Raw genomic sequence first — 23678 nt, forward strand, 5'->3', positions numbered from 1 at the left:
AATCATCATTTTATTTGTGACCCATCAAGTGACCTAAAATAAGAAATGGGTAGAAGAGGTTGCTTCTTGGGAGAAGTACCGTGGAAGAAGGCGTGACCATGCTCCAGTACTGGTTTTCAGCACAAGCTTATCCGTCAATCACATGTGTGTGCTGTATGTACATAGCACTTGGGCAGAAATAAAATTTTAAAAGATCCAATGATTTCCCCATGATATGACAAAGATAAAATATTTACCTTCTATAGTCTGGCGGCCTCTACTTCTCCATCCTCTCTTTTGCCAGTGCTCTCCCTTCCTTATACTCTTCATCCACCCTTAATTGTCGGACTTCCCAAATGTATTTTATTCTGTCTCATTCTGGGTTCCTGCGCATGCTGTTTCCTCGGGCTCAAGCACTCTTTCCACAGCATTTGTGGATTAAACTTCTTAGGTTTCATGTTTGCTTGCTCCAGGATTTTTTTTTGTACTGTTTTTGTGTTCTCTAAGTTTTTATTTGTAGGTATCTCTTACTAGAATGTAAGCTTCATGAGGGCAGGAACCGCGTGTCTACTTTGGAAGGCTGTATTCTCAGCAGGTGGCCCTGTGGCCTGGAGTATAGTTAATTTCCAGGGGTACATTTTAAACTGTAGGCAGCTCTCAAGTTGTGAGGTCAATAGGTACAAATTCTTTGAGATTTATGAGAATATAGAGAGAGCAAAGGCAGTGAAGGTCAGAGTTCACTTTCTGAGAATAAGTATTACTTTATTTAGGTCAATAATCCAATGCTGACTAGAGGGGTCCAAGAATTCCTTGCCTACCCTGTGTATTAGCAACTTCCTCCCTGTTAACTGCTTTCCAATTAGATCAAAATCCAAAGAAAGAAGCTATAGGTGATTATCTACATAACAAGAAGCTTTTACATAATCCTGTATTGAATGCTCTCACGTATAATACTGTATGGAACTATCTGATCTACACAAACAAAATTTCAAATCAGATTGATGTGTATGTTGACATAGGAAAATGAATTACTTTTATTACTTGTTTATTATCCTTATTATCTGTAAACTGTTCACAAAGAAGAACAGAAGTATTTCTCAGTTTGGTACAATATTTGATTATAATTGTACTACTCTGAAAAGCTTCTAACTCTGACTGCAGGAAGAAAGAATTTACAATTATAAACAAGAAAGGATTTCTTGAATCAGTTGCTAACAGATGCAATTTCTGTTTCTGTTATAAAATCTATGCTTAATCTATTTGTAAATAAAACTGTTTTGTTGGCTAGACAAATATAAATGAAATTCCAAATTTTTCTACAGCATAGTTTTATAACTTCTGGGTCTGTCATCAAGAAAGTCAGTACCAGTGTCACCCCAATATAAAAAGAAAAAAGTCAGTATACTTAAATTAGAAAACAAATAATATGTGACCTCAGATGTATAACCTTCAAAATTTAGAATGTATACTTTCCCAAATCTACATAGTCATTGCAATATTTAGCTGTGTTTCTTATTCAAAATAATATTCATAAAACTTACCTATCTGTAACTTACAGATATATAAGCTGAAATTCTTACATTGAGCAAAACATTTTTAGAAAAATAAAATAAATTTTTATGGCAATCATAGCAAAATTGTTCTTACACAGAGGTAAATGTTTTTTGTTCTGAAAGAGGCAATTTGTTCTTCTCTCATTGTATTCATATGCAGAGTAATCTTTCCCATGTTTTATTAAATATAAAGCATTTAGTACTCTTTGGAAAGTCAATTAACTTTGCTCTTTTAAATCTAAGGTTTTAAAATCAAATAGATAGATATATAATATCATATATATATGTATATATATATATGTTTAGTTAAATTTCACTAGTTTTATAAGGTTTATCACAAAGGTAGCAGTAATATGTCCTGTTCTCCTCACCTCCCTATTTTTATTTATTAGGGCAACCACTTTTAACATTTTTAGATACTCCTTTTTTTGGATTTAGCTCTGTTTCTAAATACTTTCATTTCTTCAAGCTTCTGTTTTTTGTAATGTCTTCTGATATCCTCTTATGAAACCCGGGGATAATTTTAAGTGCTTTCACTGCCACCCCCCATCATTTCAGTTGGTTATATCAATTTTTAGTTAAATCAAGATTTAGGGCTAAAATTATAACTTAGAAAATGTTATTAATTGTTGTTTAGATTTCTTTAACAATGTTTTGATTTTTCTGCAGCTAATAATTGATTCACTTTCTGTCTTTTCCCCTCCCTCTCATTCATTCTTTTTTTTTTTAATTAAGTGAGAGGCAGGAGGCAGAGACAGACTCCTGCATGCGCTCCTACTGGGACCCCCTGGCAAGTTCCCTACAGGGTGATGCTCTGGGGCTGCTGCTCTGTTGCTCTGCAACTGAGCTATTTTAGTACCATGGAACCATCCTCAGCACCTCGGGCCAAATTGCTTAAACCATTAGAGCCATGGCTGTGGGAGGGAAGGAGAGAGACAGAGAGACAGAGAGGCTTGGAGAAGTAGATGGTCACTTATCCTATGTGCCCGGGCCAGGAATTGAACCCAGGACTTCCACATGCCAGACCAATGCTCTACCACTGAGCCAGCTATCCAGGGCCTCTCATTCATTGTAAACTATCAGAAATGAAAACTGCAATAACTTTAAAAATCTGGTATTTTTTCATATTATTTTTTGGTGCTATTCCTCATACAGGTGTGTTATAGCTGTCTATCCTCTTATTCCAATCAGGATTAGTTGCTCTGTAGTTCTGCTGCACATCATCATACATAATTTCCCTTCACTGTCATCCTGAAAATTCCCTTTACTTATCTTATCTTGGATTTCTTTCCCTTTGATCTCATGACTTTGTTCTTAGTTACTTCTCTCACTTTAAGCAGGCACATTCTATTATAACTTCCTGAGAAAAGTTATATGATTGGATGTACATTTTTGAGATATTATGTGGTCTGAAAATATCCTTCTAATTTTACATTTGATTGATAGTTTGAATGGGTATAAAAATATAAGTAGAAGTATTTATCCCCCTAAATTTTGAAGACATTTCTTCATTTTCTTTTAGCATTTAATTGTTGAGAAGTATGATGCTATTTTGCTTCTAAACATTTTAGTTTTGGCCCACTTTTTCACTGTTTTCTTTCTTTTATTTTTATAAATAAATTTTTATTTTAATGGGATGACATCAATAAATAAGGGTACATATATTCAAAGAAAACATGTCCAGGTTATCTTGTCATTCAATTCTGTTGCATACCCATCACCCAAAGTCAGATTGTCCTCCGTCACCTTCTATCTAGTTTTTTTTGTTCCCCTCCCCCATCCCCTCCCCCTTTCCCTCCTTCCCTCCCCCTGCCCCCCGTAACCACCACACTCTTGTCCATGTCTCTTAGTCTTGTTTTTATGTCCCACCAATGTATGGAATCCTGCAGTTCTTGTTTTTTTCTGATTTACTTATTTCACTCCGTATAATGTTATCAAGATCTCACCATTTTGTTGTAAGTGATCTGATGTCATCATTTCTTATGGCTGAATAGTATACCATGGTGTATATGTGCCACATCTTCTTTATCCAGTCTCCTATATATATATATATATATTTTTTTTTTTTTTACAGTGATTAAAGCCTTTAAGCAAACTCTTGGCCAATACAGCAAGAATCCATAAAAGAGTAGTGTCCTTAACATGTTAACCAAGTCCAAGTTGGCCCCATCACCATGCCAAATCCCTGAAAAATGCAATCCAACCCCAGTTCAGTCTGTTAGGAGCTGTCACAAGGAGCAGGAGTCAAGAAAAGTCCACATCCAGGAAAAGTCCGCATGACACTGGAATTGTTGTCACAATTCTATACTTGGCAGCTCATGTCCAAGCCCAATGACCGCTGCTTCTAGCTGGTAATGATTCAGGTAGACTGGAAAAGCCATCTGCAGCATGTGTGGAGATGGAGCTTCTGTTCTCCTCTGCCTGGATAGATGAGACCAGGTTGCTTTTCCCTGGAGCTCTGCGACTGTGGATTGGTAAAGAGAACCTTGGGATACACTAAGCTGGGTGGCAAAGGTAGATTCATAATAGAAGTTGGCAAAAGGGGGAAAGAGAGCTCTAAATTAGGAGTAGGTCCCAGCCTGAAATATGAGTGGTGCATTGAGGTAGGAGGGATAAAGGAAACACTATATATTAAACAAAGCAGCAGAAAATAGGACTATCAACACCCACAACAGAGATCTTTGAGGGAAGAATAAAAACCTGACTACTCAGGCAAGACATAGTTAAGTGGCCTTTGTGCAAATGAGATCAATTTACCTGCTTCTTGGAAGAAATACCCTAGGCTCGTCCACAGTGTCGTAGATGGGGCCGACGGCCCTGGGCACTTTCAGCCTTCAGTGGCAAACCCCAGCATTCTGGGCAAGGTTAGGTCATAGGTGGCTGGAGCAGGGCTGGAAGAGATTGAACCCTCCCTTAGAGGAGTGAGGGGGAAGCCTACCTTCCAGTGTCCCTTTTTCCTCACAGCAGAGGCATGTAAGTCTGGCAGGCTTTAGCTCAATGACCTTCCTTTCCACTATTGAAGCAGGACCCAGATGGCATCCTATGAGACCCCTTTGGGGCGTTGGAGCCTTTAAGGGCATATCCTAAAAGCTGGTAGTTCCCCTGATCTCTACTGGGCTTTTTCTGCCTCTTAGTATCATAAAGGCCATGCTCAGAAGATCTCGCTGAGGGGTTTGAGGATCCCCATCTGCCTATATAAATCTTTTCCATATATCTGGAGCTATTTGGAAAAAGACAAAATAGTGTTATTAGCTGGATCAAATAAAAAAGGTAGTAGTTTGCAGGAGAAAAAGATTTGGTGTCTCCTGTTCATCAGCATTCAAAAGAAATTTTTAAAAAATTTTAAGTAAAAAGCATGATATGGTAGACCCATAGGAGTTCCAGGATATGATTCCCCCCCTTTTATATTTTTTTTAAAATTGACCTTAATGTATTTGCTGGGTACACTTTAATAATACCTGACTTTAAAGATTTTAAGAATGACAAAATACAGTAAATGCTTTTGCTCCATATGCAGGAGCATTGTCAGTTTAACCAGTTTAGGAAATCCAATAATAGAACAGTGCATACAGACAATGAGCTATAACATGCTTAGCAGCCTCTCCTGTTCTGACAGAGGTTACTATAAATCCAGAATATGTATCCACTGTAACGTGGACATAGGACTGTTTGCCAAATGAAGGTATATGAGTAACATCCATTTGCCAAAGTTGTCCTGGTATGGGACCTTGAGGGTTAACTCCAAATGAAGGGGCAGATTGTAGTATAGGACCCCTTGGACAGGATTTCCCAATCTGCTGTGCTGCTTCCTGAGAAAGTTGAAACTGTTTACACAGTGCTGCAGCGTTCTGGTGATGAATAGTATGAGACTGAATTGCTCGATCTGTCGTGGTTGCTCCAAATAATTTTCTTTTGGGTAGCTTGATCAACAAGGGCATTTCTAGGCCCTGGCTGGTTAGCTCAGTGGTAGAGCATCAGCCTGGTGTGCAGGAGTCCCGGGTTTGATTCCCGGCCACGGCACACAGGAGAAGCGCCCATCTGCTTCTCCACTCCTCCCCCTCTCCCTCCCCTCGGTCTCTCTCCTCCCCTCCTGCAGCCAAGGCTCCATTGGAGCAAAGTTGGCCCGGGCACTGAGGATGGCTCTGCGGCCTCTGCCTCAGGCGCTAGAATGGCTCTGGTTGCAGCAGAGCAACACCCCAGATGGGCAGAGCATCCCCCTCTGGTAGGCGTGCTGGGTGGATCCCGGTCGGGCGCATGCAGGGAGTCTGTCTGACTGCCTCTCCATTTCCAACTTCAGAAAAATTAAATAAAAAAAAAAAGAAAAGGCGTTCCCTTGTGCTAAAGCTCCAGGGAACATGGAATGAGCTCAAGTATGTCTTATGAAACATGGAGCTCTATGTTTTATACATACAAGTCTTTGAAGAAGGAGGAACTGCTGAAATGGTTCATCAGCATTTGTCCCTAAGACAGCAGTCTTTATAGTGGAAACACCATAAGTAAATATTTGCTGTCTGTATATAGATTAAAGGGGGAATATGGCAAATGCTGAAAAGCCATGATCATGGCATGTAATTCTAGACTTTGAGCTGATTTTAAGTTGACAGTTTCAGTATAAAGTTGTCCATTGATTTGCAAGAGCGATTTGCCATTTACTGGAAGTTTCCCAGAGCCATTGTTGTTGATCCTTTGAAAAAAAGAACAACAATAATTTTGAGGCTCAAAACCTATAAGCTGTAAGGGTCGCCTATGCCCCTTGATAATTCAGGAGGCAACAAGATCAAAATATGGAAGTGTATTCCATGGGCTATTAGATGGTTCAATGTGCCCAAGCTGTAGCTGCTCTTGTACCAATTGAGCAGCTGCCCTAAGTTTCTCCTGAGAAAGGAGCTATTGGTCTACCCATACAGGATTATCTGATTTCCAAGTAATTGGGTCTGCACAATGCATTATTGAGGTAGCAGGAGCTACCAAGGCCCCTATGCTAAATTTTGATATCCTAATCCACACCTTCTGGTATTGGGTGCCATTTCTATGGGGTCACTGTTTTCTTTGATTAAAGGTTTTAGGGACTTTATTTTCTTGGTGTTCCAAAATTTTACATTGATGTGCCTTAGGTTGCATTACTTTTTATTTATTACATGAAAAGCGTAGTAGACCCTTCCTATCTTGTGACACTGCATTTACTTATTCTCTGTTTTCTTTATCAAACCCTAGCTCTTACCCCCCATTGAGATCTTTTATACTTTAGTTCATCTTTTTTTTTTTTTTTGTATTTTTCTGAAGCTGGAAACAGGGAGAGACAGTCAGACAGACTCCCGCATGTGCCCGACTGGGATCCACCCGGCACGCCCACCAGGGGGCGACACTCTGCCCCTCGGGGGGCGACGCTCTGCTCCTCCCGGGCGTTGCTCTGTTGCCACCAGAGCCACTCTAGCGTCTGGGGCAGAGGCCAAGGAGCCATCCCCAGCGCCCAGGCCATCTTTGCTCCAATGGAGCCTCAGCTGCAGGAGGGGAAGAGAGAGACAGAGAAGAAGGAGAGGGGGAGGGGTGGAGAAGCAGATGGGTGCTTCTCCTGTGTGCCCTGGTCGGGAATCGAACCCGGGACTTCTGCACGCCAGGCCGATGCTCTACCACTGAGCCAACCGGCCAGGGCTTAGTTCATCTTTCAGGAGATCAAATAGCCATTCTCTTTCCTGGGTAGAGAAGATGTAACCATTCCAGTTGCTCAGGGTGAAGGATTGGCTATAAGGGTATATATGCTCCTTAGATGTTCAACCAGCCATCCTTTGCACCTCACCCTTGCCATGACCTTCAGAAATATAAGATGCTCTCTATTCCTACCATTTTATAGTTTCTACTAAGTTAATTTGCTTGTTTCTTGTTCATTGCTTCTCTCTACACCTTCTTGGCATTGAACTTTCAACATTGTCTGTTCTAAGTCAATTATCACTCATTGTTACTTTCTAACATTCATAATTTGTACTTTATGTCCCTTCTCCCCTCTGTTATCTGCCATTATCTCTCTTTCTATTCTTATTGTACTTCTGGATTTATGCCTTTTTAAACCATTTTTATTTTAACTTGTGTGTGGTTATAGGAGGGAGTAGAGGATAACTTATTTAACTGGGAGTCTTAAAGATCTTAAAAGGTTTAAAAGATTGTAGTTCATATCATTTAAATATATTCTTGTCTTTTTCATTAATTAATTTATTTTTATTTAGTGAGAGGAGGGAAGGTAGAGAGATAGACACCCACATGTGTCCCAATGGGGATCTACCCGGCAAGCCTACCAGGGGGTGATGTTCTGCCTATTTGGGGCCCTTGTTCTGTTGCAACCAGAGCCATTTTTTTTCTCTTTTTTAGCACCTGAGGTAGAGGCCTTGGAGTCATTCTCAGTGCCCAGGGTCAGTTCACTCCAGTCGAACCATGGCTGCAGGAGGGGAGGAGTAGAGAGAGACAGAGATAGAGAGAGAGAGAGAGAGAAAGAGAGAGAAGGAGAGAGGAAGTGGTGGAGAAACAGATGGGTGCTTCTCCTATATGCCCTGTTCAGGAATCAACCCAGGACATCCACACACCAGGCCGCTCTACCACTGAGCCAACCGGCCAGGGCTCAATATATTCTTGAATTAATCAGTCTTGAATGTACTTTTCTGTTTTGCTTCCTTTACAGTAGTTAACAGTCATAGTGTTACCAAACTCTAGCCTAGGTGCATTAAGATAAACAGCCAACCTCAATTTTAGCTCAGCCCAGAGCCAGCTTCATTTTCAGTGGTGAAATCATTTGCAGTGAGAAGTAGGGAATAGGCATAGAATAACATTTATAGTGGAGGATGTCTCTTCCAAGACCTGGCGGAGCAAATATATATATTTTTCTATCTGATATTCCTTCCTATAATAACAAAGCATTCTAAAGCAACCTAATGAGAGTTCATGGTAGATGCCCTTTCAACTCTGCATATATTCTCTCATCTAGTACTTGTTAAGCACCTGATATTATCCAGGCTCTGTTACAGGCATTGGGGATACAATGGAAAAGAAAACACACAAAATCCACGCCCTTATGGAACCTATACTTCTGTGCTACTTGTAATTCACCATACAATAAACCCTTAACATTTGAGAGAAATACCCAACTTCTTTGAGAAGCGGTACTTAATGCTTACCACCAGAGCATATACTTGGCTTATAAAATGAATATATTGTAACAAGTTCAAGCTACAAAACACTGTAGATTGTAGATGTTGGGTATACTAATCTTTACTGTACAGCAAATTGATGGCTTAAAGATACAATAAATATCGTCTCACACATTGTTCGTGGGTCAAGGCTTTAGAAGCAGCTTAGTTGGATGCTCGACTGAAAGCTTCTCACATGATTGAGTCAGTTTGCTACACAGGGCTACAGTCATCTGAAGGCTTAACTTGGAGTGGCTTCTGAGATGCTTCATTCACCTGGTCACAGTTGGCAGAAGGCCTCATGCGTATCCCTCTTGGCCTCTTCATGCTTGAGTGTCCTCACGACATGGGGCCTGGTTTCTGCCAGAGTGAGCAAGCCAAGAAAACAAAGCAGAAACCAGTGTCATCTATGACCTAGTCTCAGATGCCACACTCCTTCATTTCCACAGCCTTCCACTCAGTAAAGAGATCAACTAGCTCTATTCCTTGTTGCAGAAAATGCACAGAAATATGAATTTCGTAAGACAAGAGTCATTGAGGGTCATCCTGGAAGTTGGTTACCACACTGGATATTTATGCAGGCTCCCTCAATTGTTAGGTTACTCTCTCTTTGTCTGTTATGGCTGCTATAAAAAAATGCCATAGACTGTTTTCTTATAAACAACAGAAATGCATTTCTTATAGTTCTGGAGACTAGCAAGTTCATGATCAAAGTGCCACCAGTCTGGTGAGGGACCGCTACCTGCTTTGTAGATGGCCGTCTTCTCACTATATCCTCACATAGCAGAAAGGGCAAGGGAACTCTCTTGGGTTTCTTTTGTAAGAGCACCAGTGGGTCTTCTTCATAAGAGCCCTCATGATCTAATCACCCCCAAAGGTCCCACCTCTTAATACCATCACACAATGGTGGGATTCCACTGGTTTGCACCAGTTTGGCAGAACTGATACCTAATTTTTCGTTGAGTTTGGCAAACCGATTGTTAAAATGGCACTTGTAATCAGGGTTCTCTCTTAGGTGGGCACCTGGGCAGGTGCCCAGTGTGGAAATCACAAATTATATTCCTTTCTCTTTTTTAATATGTATCTGTGCAACAGTGTATTCTAAGTGTCCATAGTAATATTCATTCCATACATAGGTGAAAAAAATTTGATGGAACTATGCTTGTAATATTTATTTATTCATTTCATAAAACTCATTATACCTTTGATGAAATAGTACTTTTTTTTCCCCGAAATTAGAAGTGGGGAGGCAGCCAGACAGACTCCTGCATATGCCCGACTGGGATCCACCTGGCATGCCCACCAGGGGGCGATGCTCTGCCCCTCTGCAGCGTTGCTCCATTTCTGACGGAGCCATTCTAGTGCCTGAGGTGGAGGCAATGGAGCCATCCTCAGTGCCTGGGTCAACTTTGCTCCAATGGAGCCTTAGCTGTGGGAGGGAAAGATAGAGATAGAGAGGAAGGAGAAGGGGAAGGGTGAAGAGGCAGATGGGCACTTCTCCTGTGTGCCCTGGCCGGGAATCGAACCCGGGACTTCCACACTCTGGGCCGATACTCTACCGCTGAGCCAACTGGCCGGGGCCAAAATACTACATTTTAATTCCCTCGCGTTTGTTACTGCAGTAAACAAACATATCACGTAAAGAAAAAAAGTGCTAAAAAAACAATTGCTGTAAGTTCAGCAGAAGTGGAAAGGGGTTTTTCAAAGAGGAACATAATATGTTCAGAGAAGAGAAGTCGCCTGTTTCTAATATATCAAACACAATGACTGTTAGTCTAATCAGCCTACCTCTAAAGGAATGGGGATCCTACTCCTACAGTAAAAAGATGATTAAGGATAAATCACACAGCCAATGATGCTTGGAAGAAGCAAAGAAAATTGCAAGTGAGGATGCCAATCAAGAAGCAATATGAAAATATCTTAAATAACAGTTTTATTGTTTTTTTGTCAGGTATTATTTAATATTTTTTCATTAATATTTTAAAACTCATATCAATCTAGTTTTGTGTACCTCTTTTTTGTTCTTATTTAAATATTAAATGCTTTATAATAAATAAACTTTTTTAATAAACTACTTTTCAGTATATCATTTTTTTTACATTTAATATGGTCATTATGGCAGAGAACCAGTTGTTAAATTATTTGAATTATACCACTGCCATCACATTAAAAATTGAATTTCAGCACTTGAATTTTGAGAGGACATAAATATTTAGTCTATAGTTCTTTGAAGACTTAGTGACTCAAGTTGGTACACTTAGATGGACTAAATCTTATGGTGTTAGTTGTGAATAATCAGAATAAAAGATATTAGTTTCTTGAAAACTAATTATAAAGTTTAGATTAAACCAGCAACCTGTATAATTTGTCTTATAATATGAAGTCACTTCTCAGCTTATGAAGACTGTAAATGAGATGAACTCCAGATTACCCCTTCAGATGTTAATAAAAGATACCTACATTTGTGTATGTGTCTGGTGTTCCATCTAGGTAAGCGAAATAATCAGATGACACCAAATAGAGACTTCTGTTTGAAAGAGCCAATCCCTTGAATTGCATAGAATAGATTTGAAAGTATTTTCTTATTTCGATAAGTGGTCATTAGAAATGTGACCATAAAGAACATCAGATACCACTAAACAAAGTGAAACTTAAGAAAGATAAAGAGGACCTTGGTTTTTTCTTTGCTATGCATTTATGTTTTTTATCCTTACACTCCAAATGGTAATAAGGCTGTGTGAAATAATCATTTCAGGGTGATGGAGCATTGTCCTCTCCTTTGGTGTGAAATAGTTGCTGTTACCATGACCACCTTCAGGATGGTGAAGACTGACTCTTCCCTTACATTATGCTGTTACAGCTGCAGGTTCATTCTTGGAACTTTTATAATTTCCTAAATACATACTATTTTTATAAAAAAAGAAAGTTATAATTTTAATTTTAAATCCCCTGCAAACAAATATAATTAGGCTGCAGCATATTCTTTCTTGCAGTACATTTCAGAAACATGCAAATCAAGTACACTGTTTTTCATGGTCGTTTGATTTTTCACTTGAGTGTTTTGAATTTAATGAGATTTTCCTAAATTGGTGACCAGTAAGCTGACACCATGTTTTCCTGTGGAATAATTTTTTTTTTCTGTTAATAAGAATAATTATCATCTGCAAGATACATACTGCTATTTTATAATGAGGGAGAAGCCATAGTCCAGTGGTGATTTTCTGCCTCTTGCTAAAATGAAATGAATTCTTCCAGCCATATTATAGCCTAGAGATATATTATTTCTGTGGCAGGAACGCATTGCCAAAAAACATCAGAAAGCTTTTTTTTGGAAGTAAAATAGTTCATGTAGGAAGTGTAAGACTCACTGCCATATGCCGTTCTCATCCTGGAGCCCTCACTGCTAAGTTAGCTGAAATTTAGCACGTACCTTCATGCCTCTGTAGCACACTTTTCCTGAACTACAGCAGCTATCCATTATACTGTTACTTTCCCTAGAAGTTAAAGAAGAGTTTTTTTTTGTTTTTTTTTTTTTGGGGGGGGGTTCTTTTTTGTACTGTGAACCTTCCAGTGAGGATTGAATTTTGAACTGTTTCCATAGAACTTGTTTAATAGGTATACATGTGAAGAAAAAAAAAAATATCTGTGAGCATGCAAAATCAGGTAATTATAAATCTGTAAACAGAATTCAGCAGGCCTTTATATGAATCCAAAATTTCAGGGAGCATTTTTTCCTCTAGGAGTATGTCAGGATGTCGTCAGTATCTATGGAACAAATTCTAGGAAACACTTTTATAGGTATCTGTAATTCATTGCAAACTGAAGTCCACTTAGTTTCTTGATGGTCTGATGAAGGTGCAACTTCTAAAAGGTGCATACTATGGTCTACCATCAGTTTTCACCAGAGCTTATTCATTTTAAGGGGAAGGCAATATTTGCTATGTTAATTAGAGATGGAGCTGAATATAATATGCCGGAATCTAAAATTAGGTTTAATTGCATTTACATATAAAACACTGAGTGCATTCTGCTTACTGCCTAGGCTAAAGTTAAATGTGTTGAGATTTTGCATTCCTTTTACGGGCTATATACTTCAGTAGCATTTAAAATATTTATGTAATGGATCACCTGGGCTTACTTTGTGTGAGGCAGTGGGCTAGAGCTTTATGCACATGAACTGGTAAATGATGATGATATTGTGGTTTAGGGAAGCTTAGTAAGTGGTCCAGGCTTCCACAGCCTGTGACAGTGAAGCAGGGACTCAAACCCAGCCCAGCCTAGCTACACAAGCTCCTAACCACCTCCTGGCACACTGACAAGGATGGAATGCTAGTTGTTCAATCCAATTAAAGCAAAAGTATCCTGATATTTTTGCGAAAATAATGATGGCAACTGAATTTTTTAAAAGATGATGCTAATTAGAATGTAAAAAGATAGTCAGGATTTTCTCTGGGGTGACTTTGGCTTTAATGTTAATGATTGGATAGTAAATATTCCTGAAGAATTAGGTTGAAAAACATAAAAGATATATTTCTAAGAAAACTTTTTTAAGCATATGAAAGTATATTTTAGCAGAGATTTTGTTTGTTTTTTGTACACTTGTCAAGTTTAGCATTTCTTGGAGAGGCATTATAATGGAAAGGGTCTTAGGCTCTTGGAATCACCATTCTGTCACGTAGTAGGTATTTTATTTTTGTTAAGTTTTTTTTTTAAATGTAAAATGGGTAAGGTAGGATGTATTCATGGGATTACTATAAATCTTAAGTTAAAAAACTTATATAAAGAACTTAGCATAGGGCAAATAGCCAATAACAAATAAATGAAATTTTTCTTTCATTTCTTTGCCTTAGTAATATTTCAAGTTTTTATTTGTTATAGAAATTAACCTATTTGATTTGTTTTTCAAACATAAGGTAAAATATCAGAAACCTTTTACCATTGGATGGCATCCTCTTGATAAATTAATTTGTAGTTGTAGGTCTTTAAAGCCTGGCTGAAATTTGCTTTAAAAATCCTTTTCTCTTGATTCTAAGACTCGTGTTTTTACTCATTTACATTTCAGAAATACTCAGAGAAGCTGTTATTTATTCACCAGTGAGGGTTATAATCAATGGCACCTTAGAATCAAAGAAGTGCAGTAGAAAACATAGTGGGTAACATGGCAACGACGTTGTGGTCTATCATATATGTAGCTCTTACTTTCTCCATCACATTGAAAGGAAACTGAAGCTCAAAAAGCCTGTGTGGCACTGGGCAGAGGAAGGACTTCTGGTCCTTTGTCAGACGCTCACCTCTGCTTTTACCTAACATCAGCCTTTCATTCCACAAAAAATAAATGCAAATGAGCCAGGTTGGAAATAAGAAGCATGAGAGTAGATTGGAAAAACTTTATTTTTTATGTGTATTATTTTTTAAACTTTGACACGAGCTAAAGAAGAATAGTGAAATGTATTTCTCAAAGGCCTTTAGAAATGAATAATCTGCAGGATAGAGCATTTAGAGAGGCAGTGGTCCTGATGGTTTGTGTGATTTTATAGTAATTTTTGTCAGATAAAAATTTTTGTCAGGCTACAGTGAATCCACAAGGCCTTTAGTAACATAATGTGTAAAGGAAATTCTGGCCATTGGAGAAATCTAGGCACCCTTACTGGATAATTATATCCTAGCACAAAGCCTTCTGTTGCTTTGGTTACATAAGGGTACATTTACGAACTATGATTCAAAGCTCCTTTTTCTGTGTGTCAAGTATAGACAAGCACAGGTTAATGAAAATAGCCAGGGAGGAGTTTAGCATCCCAGGATGGGGTATCTGAAGAATAATGACATTCATTCTGCCTTGAAAGCTGTAATCAATCTTTATTGAAAAGAATCTAGACTGAAGACAAGCAGAGTTTTTTGGCCAATCCTACCTCATTCCATTTTGCATTTATCTGCTTTACCTCTCTTGGTCATTGAGGGTTATAATCATTTATTTACAGTGATTTTTTTGTTTTTACAAAGAAAGATTAATGAACCTACAACTTTAAATCACATCTTTTTTTTATTATTTTATTTGGATCCCTGTAATGATTCAATGTTGAACTTTTCAAAACTTAAGTAAAACAGGCTCCAAAGGGCAAGTGCCTGGATGCATTTGTTTTTCTCTTTGCAAAGACACAATAGCACATTGTTCACTGCAATTTTCTGACCAAGTTTGTAACACACCTTACTATTTTTATATTACATTTTTTATAAACATGACTGTGTGTGTAAAGAAATTTTTATTCAAGTGAATGAACATTCTAAATTTAAGGTCTGTTTTGAATGTTGATGATATTGTGCATTTAACATAAAGTATAACCTTGATGTTTCTTTTCCTTTAGTTCATGCCCCCAGATGACTTTCTAGCCAGGACATCATTGGAGCAAGTCAGTCAAAAAAAAAAAAAAAAAGAAGAACGAGAGCGCCTCTGCCATCACACGGCACATGCTTCCGGATAGCTCTCATTTTGAGCAGCTGCAGGATCTAACTGACACAGCAGGATGCCTCAGATATCTTTCTGAAGGAGAGAACTCTCTCCTATTGCTTTCTGTCTCTCTCTTTTTCTTTAATTCCAAAAAAAAAAAAGTAGTTGGAGAGTTTGTATTATTTTTTTAATTAAAACTTAGAGAAATTGTTTTTGCATTCAACCACAATAAAGTACATCAAGAGCCTAATCTTTTTTCTACCCATAAAAGAGGACTCAAAGGAAAGACTAACAGAGAAAATAAACCTGTTATGTAAAGAATACTATTAAATGTAAAAAGATAAAATTAATATGATCCAAACAACTCAGACAACTAATAATAATGATATTATTAAACTCCAGTCTCTCTTAAATTTTATAAATACTGGCTCTATGTGATACTAACACTGAAAGGCATCTTAAACAAATCCAAACTGGAGAATTATAGTAACAAAATTGATCAATTTAAAAAATATCAGTTGCTTTGTTAATTGAAGGTACACAGACAAAATGAAAAGTCTAAAAGTAATTGGTTAGGATTTCAACTCTGATCTGACCCTTGAACTGACTGAAACCTAACTAAAAGAAAATGTGTTTTTTTATAAAGTTATATTGTATAGTGTTTACTGCAGTTATCATTTGTTTTAGTTTAGCTTAACCAAATGGCCAAGTCATGCATGGTAATGTGTCTGGCCAATAGTTGTGTTTGATGGTTCTGCCTTGTTCAGGAATCTTTAACAGTAGAGGCTCAAGAAAGTTGTCATATTTGTGTGTGTTATGCAGGCCTTCCAGAACCCTGCCTGCTAGCCTCTTCTTCCCCCCTTTCCCCTGTTTCCTGTGCTCACCAAGCTCTGCCTTTCCTCCGAGTGTTAGACTTTTACTGTCTTTGAAATGCCCCTCTCATCACTTTCCTGCCTAGCAAATTCTGATTATTCTCAAAGCTCAGCTCAAATTTCTCTTCAAATGAATTCTTCTTGTACTCTCTGTCTCTTGGCCAAATTGTTCACTTCCTCCTCTGCATTCCTTCGTGCCTTATTTATATCCCAATATGGCACGTTTCCTAATATGACAGGAGACTTGCTTTACTGCTATTTTTGTTAGTCTTTTGGAGAACAGGTGTAATAGATTGTTTATTTTTTCATCACTAGAGCCTGGCAAGGTCCAAGAAGTAAATACAGTAAATGAATTGAATCATAGTTCTCTCTGCAGTCTTCAATGGCTATTTTAATAAACAAGGGAGAAAATATATATATGTCTTCCCTTTAATGAGTCTGGATCTGTTGAATAGTTGCTATTTCGAGAAACTGGTCTATTCCTAAAGTAATTTACATCGCTCCCAGCTTTAACCCAGGGCTTAATCTTAATTTGTAGGCTTCCTAATGATTCCTTACAAAATTCATTTAACTGGCTCCAATATATCATGCCATTTTCTTTACACTGACCGCTCTGCAGCCTTTTCTTTCCATAAGATCTTCCAGCGGAAGAGACTGAGGCTGGCGTCTCCGCAGACGCGCTCTGCATCACAGAGGGCTTTGATGGGGGCCAGAGGCACAGATGAAGAGGCCAGGCCGGCCCACTCCCCCTTTGCGATGAGCCAGAAGGACAAGCTGAAAAGTGACTTACCTTTGACTACAGAAAATTGCATTCCACAAAAGGCAGCACATTTTCACCGTGGTGATTGGCCAACTCTATATTCAAAAAGAAAGCAATTTAATAGAAGAGGAGTACCCCTTTCAGACAATTGAACTTTTGGTCTCAGTTTGGACCAAAGAAATAAGGCCTCTCTTGCCCATCTTGAAGTAGAGCAATTAAAACTCTTCTGGTCTGAAAGAGAAAATCAGACTCCCAGGGAATTTTAAAAGGCCTTTTTTCTTGTGTAATATGACAATGTGAAGAAGCCTTTTCTTCTTTCATTTGCTCCTTTCAATGAGGAAACTTATCTTCTTGACAAAAATTACATTAAGAGGCAGCTGCAGCTACTTCCCCTTAGGCAGCGTTCTGGGGGGAGTATTTGAGAGAATAACTCCCTGAAGATAAATGGGTTCCTCAGTAGCCTCCCGTAGAACGAATAAAGGCAATGCTTTTATTTCTTATAGTATGGGCACTTCTGCAATGTGGTTGGTGAGTGCAAGTTAAAAACCAAAAAAAACTTTTTTGAGTAGGAATGGTTGTTGATCAGCAGTATTTCTCATTCCCCTTGAAGTTTAATTGTGGGGATGGTTGGTTAAGGCTCTTTTCTCTATTTCTGAGTTCAAGGCTGTTTGAGAGGTATCCTTCTGTGATCTGGAGTGATGCTGAGAAGCTGAGTGAAGTTTTGCTGGAGAAATCTATACCTCTTCAGGGAACACTTCTTTTCAGTCTGTCTGGCGGCCCGTCTCGGAGCAATCACAGCTATTGTTGCAATCTAATGAGGGAGCCACATTCCGCATCACATAGTATCCCCTCTCGAAGCTGAACTCAGGGGCTCAGATCTCTCCTAATGATGTTCTGGAATCCTGCTTTTCACTGAACCCCGCTTTCTCCCCCTGCCCCCCGCAGAGTTCCCACAGACATTTTCTTTTCTTAGTGCCTGCTCCTGCCTTTAGGATATTCTTGTTGTGGATGTAGGTTTCTCCAAATATGTTTTCTACCCTTTAGCTCTGATTAACCCACCAAGGCAAGATAGCTGAAATCCTCCTTAGAAGGGGAGAAGTAGGGATGATTAAGAAAACTTACGTTTAACATTTTAAACTGTCCCATAATTCCACTGCCTTGCCTACTATCATGATCCTAATTAAATATGCCCTTCCACTTTGGACTTAGAACAAAACAGGTAGAATTTTATCAGCTAAGAACTATTGAGTGTTATACTCCTTTCTACAAGTAACTTTTTGGTCATAAGTATGAAATCACTCAATGTTTGTAATTTTCCCTCTCTTGTCTCTTTTTCTGTCATTCATTTTTTAAGTTTTTTATAAAAATTTATTAATTTCAGAGAGAGAGGAGGGAGGAAGAGAGAGAGAGAAGCATCAATCTGTTGCTCCATCTGTTCATGCATTCATTGGTTGATTTTTGCATGTGCCGTGCCTGGGGATTGAACCTACAACCTTGGCATATCAGACAGTGTTCCAACCAACTGAACTACTACTTGACTAGGGTCTCTGTGTTTCGTGACCATAGTTATTGTTTGTTGACAGCTTTTGATAGCTAGGTCACACAAGTCTATAGCACAAAATTTCATCAAATCTAGGATTCATTTCACCTCTACAAATTATACATGGAAAACAATCATGGTTAGGTTAAATGACCTTTGCCATCACAATTTACAGAAATAGTTTTGTGAAAATTCTCATTTATTGATCGAAGGACCAGTGGGTTGTACATACATTTTCCCCAATATTAATGTTTTGAGTTGACAATCTTTCAAAGAACAATACAGTGGATTTGATAGTTTGATTTTTTTTAGGATATTCATTTTTCTACTATGGTTAAAGAAGAGTCTGTATGGCGAGACGGGCCCTCTGATAGCAGTTGTATGACTGGTGATAGTATGTGGTTCAAGGTGTAAGTAGCAGGAATGGGAAAGAAGCAGAAGTTGGAGGTAGAGGTTGAGGTCGGGGTGGGTGGGTGGTAAAAGGAACAGATGGACTAAGCAACCCTGAGTGTTAGTAAATACAAAGAAGAACCTTCATGCCAATTTTAAAATGGTGTTGAGGCTATTTTGAGAGGGTATTAGGTGAGCAGTGAGAGGTAAGAGTGAGAAAGTAGATGGGATAGAGTGTAGCCTCTCCATCGCATTCAGGCTTTCCAACCAACCGAGGGCACCGGACCCCAGGTTCAACCACAGAGTTTATTTTAACTGATATTAGAAGTTGCTTTTAGTTGTCCTAATAAGGGTCTATTTTCTAAAATGAAGATTTATGCTAAAATTGTGAAATAAACACTTCTTGAACTAAGAACTACCAATTATCTGTTGTGTTTGATGTTGAAAAAACTTGATATTAAGTTTTGTTGAGAAGGCCCTAAATTATTAATTGGAAAATAAATTTGTTGTTAATACCTCTTTGTACAACTTTATCTTTTTTACTCAAATAAATAAAAATTGAACAATAACAAGACATTGTTATATAAAAGAGCATTATGTAATGCCGATTACAGAACAAAAAGTATGTTCAGCAAATGTCATCCATAATCAATGTTGGATTAGTACAGATCAGCTTTCTAATCAATCTGAGGTTCATCAAACACATTCATTTTACTTGATTTATATTTTTCGCTTGGATCTGAATGTTTTAAGAAGATATTCATACAGAGAAAACCTTAAAATATATTTTACATTTAAATTTCTATGCAAATATACCAATGACTCGATTTTAATTATTCTCTATAAAAATAATTATACCATTTTTATTGTTCACTATAAGATAACATTATATTTAAAGGTGAAAGCATTTGTGTATGAGGGTCTATAAAAGAATAAGTTTAGATGATGTCATGTATCGCATTCATTTTTGTTGCTTATGAAATGAAAGTACAAGAGATGTATACACAGCTCATAGTCATCTGTGTGACTGATCTTTTAGACCCTGGGATACCAGATAAATAAAGTCAGCTGCTTTGGTATCTTTTGAATTGTAACATGTGTGAATGAATGTTTTGACTGTGATTACTGATAATTATAATATTTGGTGGTAATGTACCATCTTTGACCACATTGTCTGTCAAAAATTCAATATATCTGCATATGTATCCCTTATTTCTCACCCTTCCAGGAAGTATTGCCAAGGTGAATCAGTTGTGCTGATGAAATAATGTCCCCTTTGTGTGTTGAATGGAAAATGACAACCACGGTTGTGAAATCCATTTGGATGAGAAACTGGGGGACTTCCTAGGGAAAAGACATAACCCTATTAACAGTGTGACCTAGTAGCACAGCCTGGACTAATTTTGCTGGAATAGATAGCCTGATATTTTCCTCTTAGATCTTCTGATTACTAAATATCTGAGCTGTAAAGAGAAGGAGGGCTCTATCTAAAACTGTTTGCCTTAATAATAGTAAGAAATGGGGTCTGTGCTTTGGTTCTCCTCTGTCACATAACAGGTATATTCTTGCCTCTGAGGGAGGGACTCAGTACATCCCCAGTCTACCTAAAGGGAGAATTTCATCTGGCAAGTGATATTACAATGGTATCTGACATGAAACAGCAATGGCCACCAGAATTGAGAGAACAACAACAGTGGCTACATCCAGGGGTATCAGCAAGTCTGAGTTAAAGTGAAAATGGCACCCAGTAGAACTGCTGTGGGTGCCCAGAAGTCATGTGAGTACCTGGATGTGGATCTAGCCTGTGCTAGTATCTAACAAAGCATTACACACTAGAGAGGGCTGTGGTAGAAAAGGAAAGAAAAAGCAGAGGTCGTATGGCCACAACCGGGTAGTTGATGCAACCAAACGATGGGCACATTCATGACTGTCCCAGAATTACTTGGGGAGAACTTCACTGCCACAAATATTTGGGAAATACTTTGCTGGGTGCTGGAATTACTTATAGATTTCCCAGTAATGTGTTGGCTCATTTTTTAATCCCCCCCAAAAAAACAAGAAACAATTCTGAAATATGTTTGTGCATTTCGAGGGATAAGATTTATAAATAAGCCTCCAAAGTTGAGAAGTACAGTATGCTACTGCAGTTAGAACCTAAATGGAAATTAGGAGACCTGAGTTCTGGCACCAGCTCCCTTATTAAATCCTTCTATGCCTTTGACCTAATCACTTAACTTCTCTGAGGTTCTGTTTCCTTAGTGAGCTAAATTATCTTTACGATGCTTTTTAGCAATAAAAGTGCATTCCTAATATTTTTGTGAATATAAAATATTTAATATATTTAATTGGATGGTAAATGCTAGAATCAAGTCCACTTTGCAAAGAACTGGTAGACTAGTGTTTGCTTCATATAAAGATACATTTTGGACTCTGAATCAGTCTCTTTTTTACCAACTTGCCATGAAACTTATTAGTATATGCAGACAGCTCATTGCATATATAAACAAATAAATGGAGGGAAGAGAAGAACATCTCCTGCTAATATATGATAATTGTGTATTATTCTCTTAGCTACTTGGAAAGCATTCTATTATTGCTTTTGATACTTGTTTTTTAATTTAGCATACAAATTAATTAAATATCTCCACTATAACCATCTGGTTTGAATTGCAGAGTCAAAGGTGTTAGAAAGTATTTTATTAAAGGTGTGAATAAATTACCTGAATTGAATTCACTGTAACAGATTTGTATTGGCTGTCTGAATCAGTGTAGCACTGCATATATAGTATTCACAAGAGTTTTGTAATTATCTTGTTGGGGCAGTAAGTTTTTCGTAAGTGAAAAGATCAGTGAACCACAGGAAAGGATGAGAGAATATGCAATTTAGTGGCAAAGGGGTAAAGCAAAGAAGGCTGGATGAGGAAAAATATCCAAGTTAGTATGGTTTAGGGCTTGACCATGGCCTTGGAAGTTGGGTGGTATGTTGAAGGCCTCCAAGACCACCCTCCACTCGATAATTCTCTAGAAAGATTCACAGTGTGTAGAGGTTGTGGACAATGAAAAATCAAGTAAGGTTGAAGTAAAAGATAATGCATATGAATACACTAGACCGGAAGTTCCCAGCCTTAGCTGCACATTAGAATCACCCAAGAGCTTTTTGAACTCCTGATGTCTGGGCAACTCCTGAGACCAATTAAATATAACTATCTTTGGTATAACCAAGATCAGTTTTCTTAAAAAAAGTTTTCTAGATTATACCAATTTACAGCCAGGTTTGAGAATGTGCTCTAGAATGTAGCTTCTACGAGGGCCTGGAGTTTACCTCCTGCCCAGTTATGTTCCAGCACCTAGACCAGAATCTGACACGTGGTGTATGCAGATCATAAACCTAGAAACACCATTTGATTTGGAAATTGTAAACAAGTTTATAACCAATAAGTGTATTTTAGGCCAAAGAAAACAAAGCACCAACAGAAATTTGTCCTGCCTCTTTTTCGGTTCCTCAGTGCCCAGCACAGAGCCAGGAATATAGTAAGAAGTTAACAAAAAATGTTTTTTCAAGTAAATCAGTTATTGAACATAGCCAAAAAGCAAAATCAAAACCAATAACAAAACTGTGGCTAAAAAGCAAACAAATAAACTGGGATATAGAATATATAAGAAAATAGAAATTGTAGAGATTCCATTCTTTTAACATTTTAATGTTGTACTCACAAATTGTTCTTTCAAATTACTCAGTCTGACTTTGATTTAATTAGTTGTAGTATAACTGTAAGTTCCAGTTTCATCTCCTGACAATTGTGTGATTGACCATGGAACTTTCTAGACTTTTTAAAATCTGTTTAAAGATTGGATAATAAGGTCCTTTGGAATTTTAAATCTGTGATTATAAAGGAAGTGTTCTATTATGCAATAGAAAAAAGCCTTAAGCAGTATTGTAGACTAGAATGGTACCTTGAAACATGAGCACTTTAAATCACAAGCAGTTTGAGAGATGAGCAGTCACTGGCGGGATATTTTGCTTTAAGTCTCTAGCGGATATTTGAATTATGAGCTTCCATCGTTCTCCATTAGATGGCTTGCTGAATGTTCTGAAAGGGAGGAAGAAACAAACTTCCATGGGAAGATTTTTGTTGAAATGGCCTTTAAGTGAAAGCGAGGAAAGTATGGCAAAAAATTCAAAAGTCAGTGAAGAAAATGATGATTGTTGTGCAAATGAGTTTGTAAAATTTGTATTTTCTGAGTTTGCTCTCTTTTATTGTTAAAAATGGAAATGGGCAGCTGTCTGTGAAATTGCTAATTACCTTCCTGCTTGGGAAGGGCCATTGTTATGCTAATATCTCCCCCTTCGCCAGCATCTTTGCCTGACCTTGAAGGTAAATACACTTCATAAACCAGTTTATTTCTTTACATTCTCTCTTACTATGTGTGTGTGTGTGTGTATGTATATATATATATATATTATATATATGTAATTGTTACTTATAAAGTACATTTTCTTATTTAAAAACATATAAAACAAAAACTTTGTGTGGTTTTTGGGAGCTGGATGGATTAATTGCATTCCCCTTAATTTAAATGGGGAAATTTGATTTGACACATGAGCAAATTCAGTCACGAGCTCAGCCATGAAACAAATTAAACTTGTGTGTCAAGGTACCTCTGTATTTAGTTATTAAAATGGTTTTAGTACCTGGAAAACCTAAATAATATTGTATCAGGTTGGTCTAAAGTATTATATAGAATGAGTATTGGGATACTGTAGGTAGATAAATTTTCTCATGTTACATTGATCTTTAAATTTTAGTGTTGTCTACAACATAATTCCAATAAGACAAGAAAAAGGATAAAAATGAGAATATATTGATTGGAAAAAAAAGTGGGTCTTGTTTTCCCACCTAAATCTTATCTCTTGAAAGACAAATAAATTCACTCTCCAGTCAATTAAGACAGGAAGAGAGTGA

General features: G+C 37.8%; 1 protein-coding gene and 1 non-coding gene across 2 annotated transcripts in view; one reads left to right on the forward strand and one right to left on the reverse strand.

The window, feature by feature from the left end:
* OXR1 (oxidation resistance 1) overlaps positions 1 to 23678 on the forward strand; it is a 507670-nt gene that overhangs the window by 33966 nt on the left and 450026 nt on the right. The window lies entirely within an intron of this gene.
* Positions 10213 to 10288, reverse strand: TRNAS-AGA (transfer RNA serine (anticodon AGA)). Its single transcript has one exon. It is a non-coding gene; the product is annotated as a tRNA-Ser (tRNA).

Source organism: Saccopteryx leptura, chromosome 3 (genome assembly GCF_036850995.1).
Source record: "Saccopteryx leptura isolate mSacLep1 chromosome 3, mSacLep1_pri_phased_curated, whole genome shotgun sequence".
In the NCBI taxonomy this organism is placed as follows: domain Eukaryota; kingdom Metazoa; phylum Chordata; class Mammalia; order Chiroptera; family Emballonuridae; genus Saccopteryx; species Saccopteryx leptura.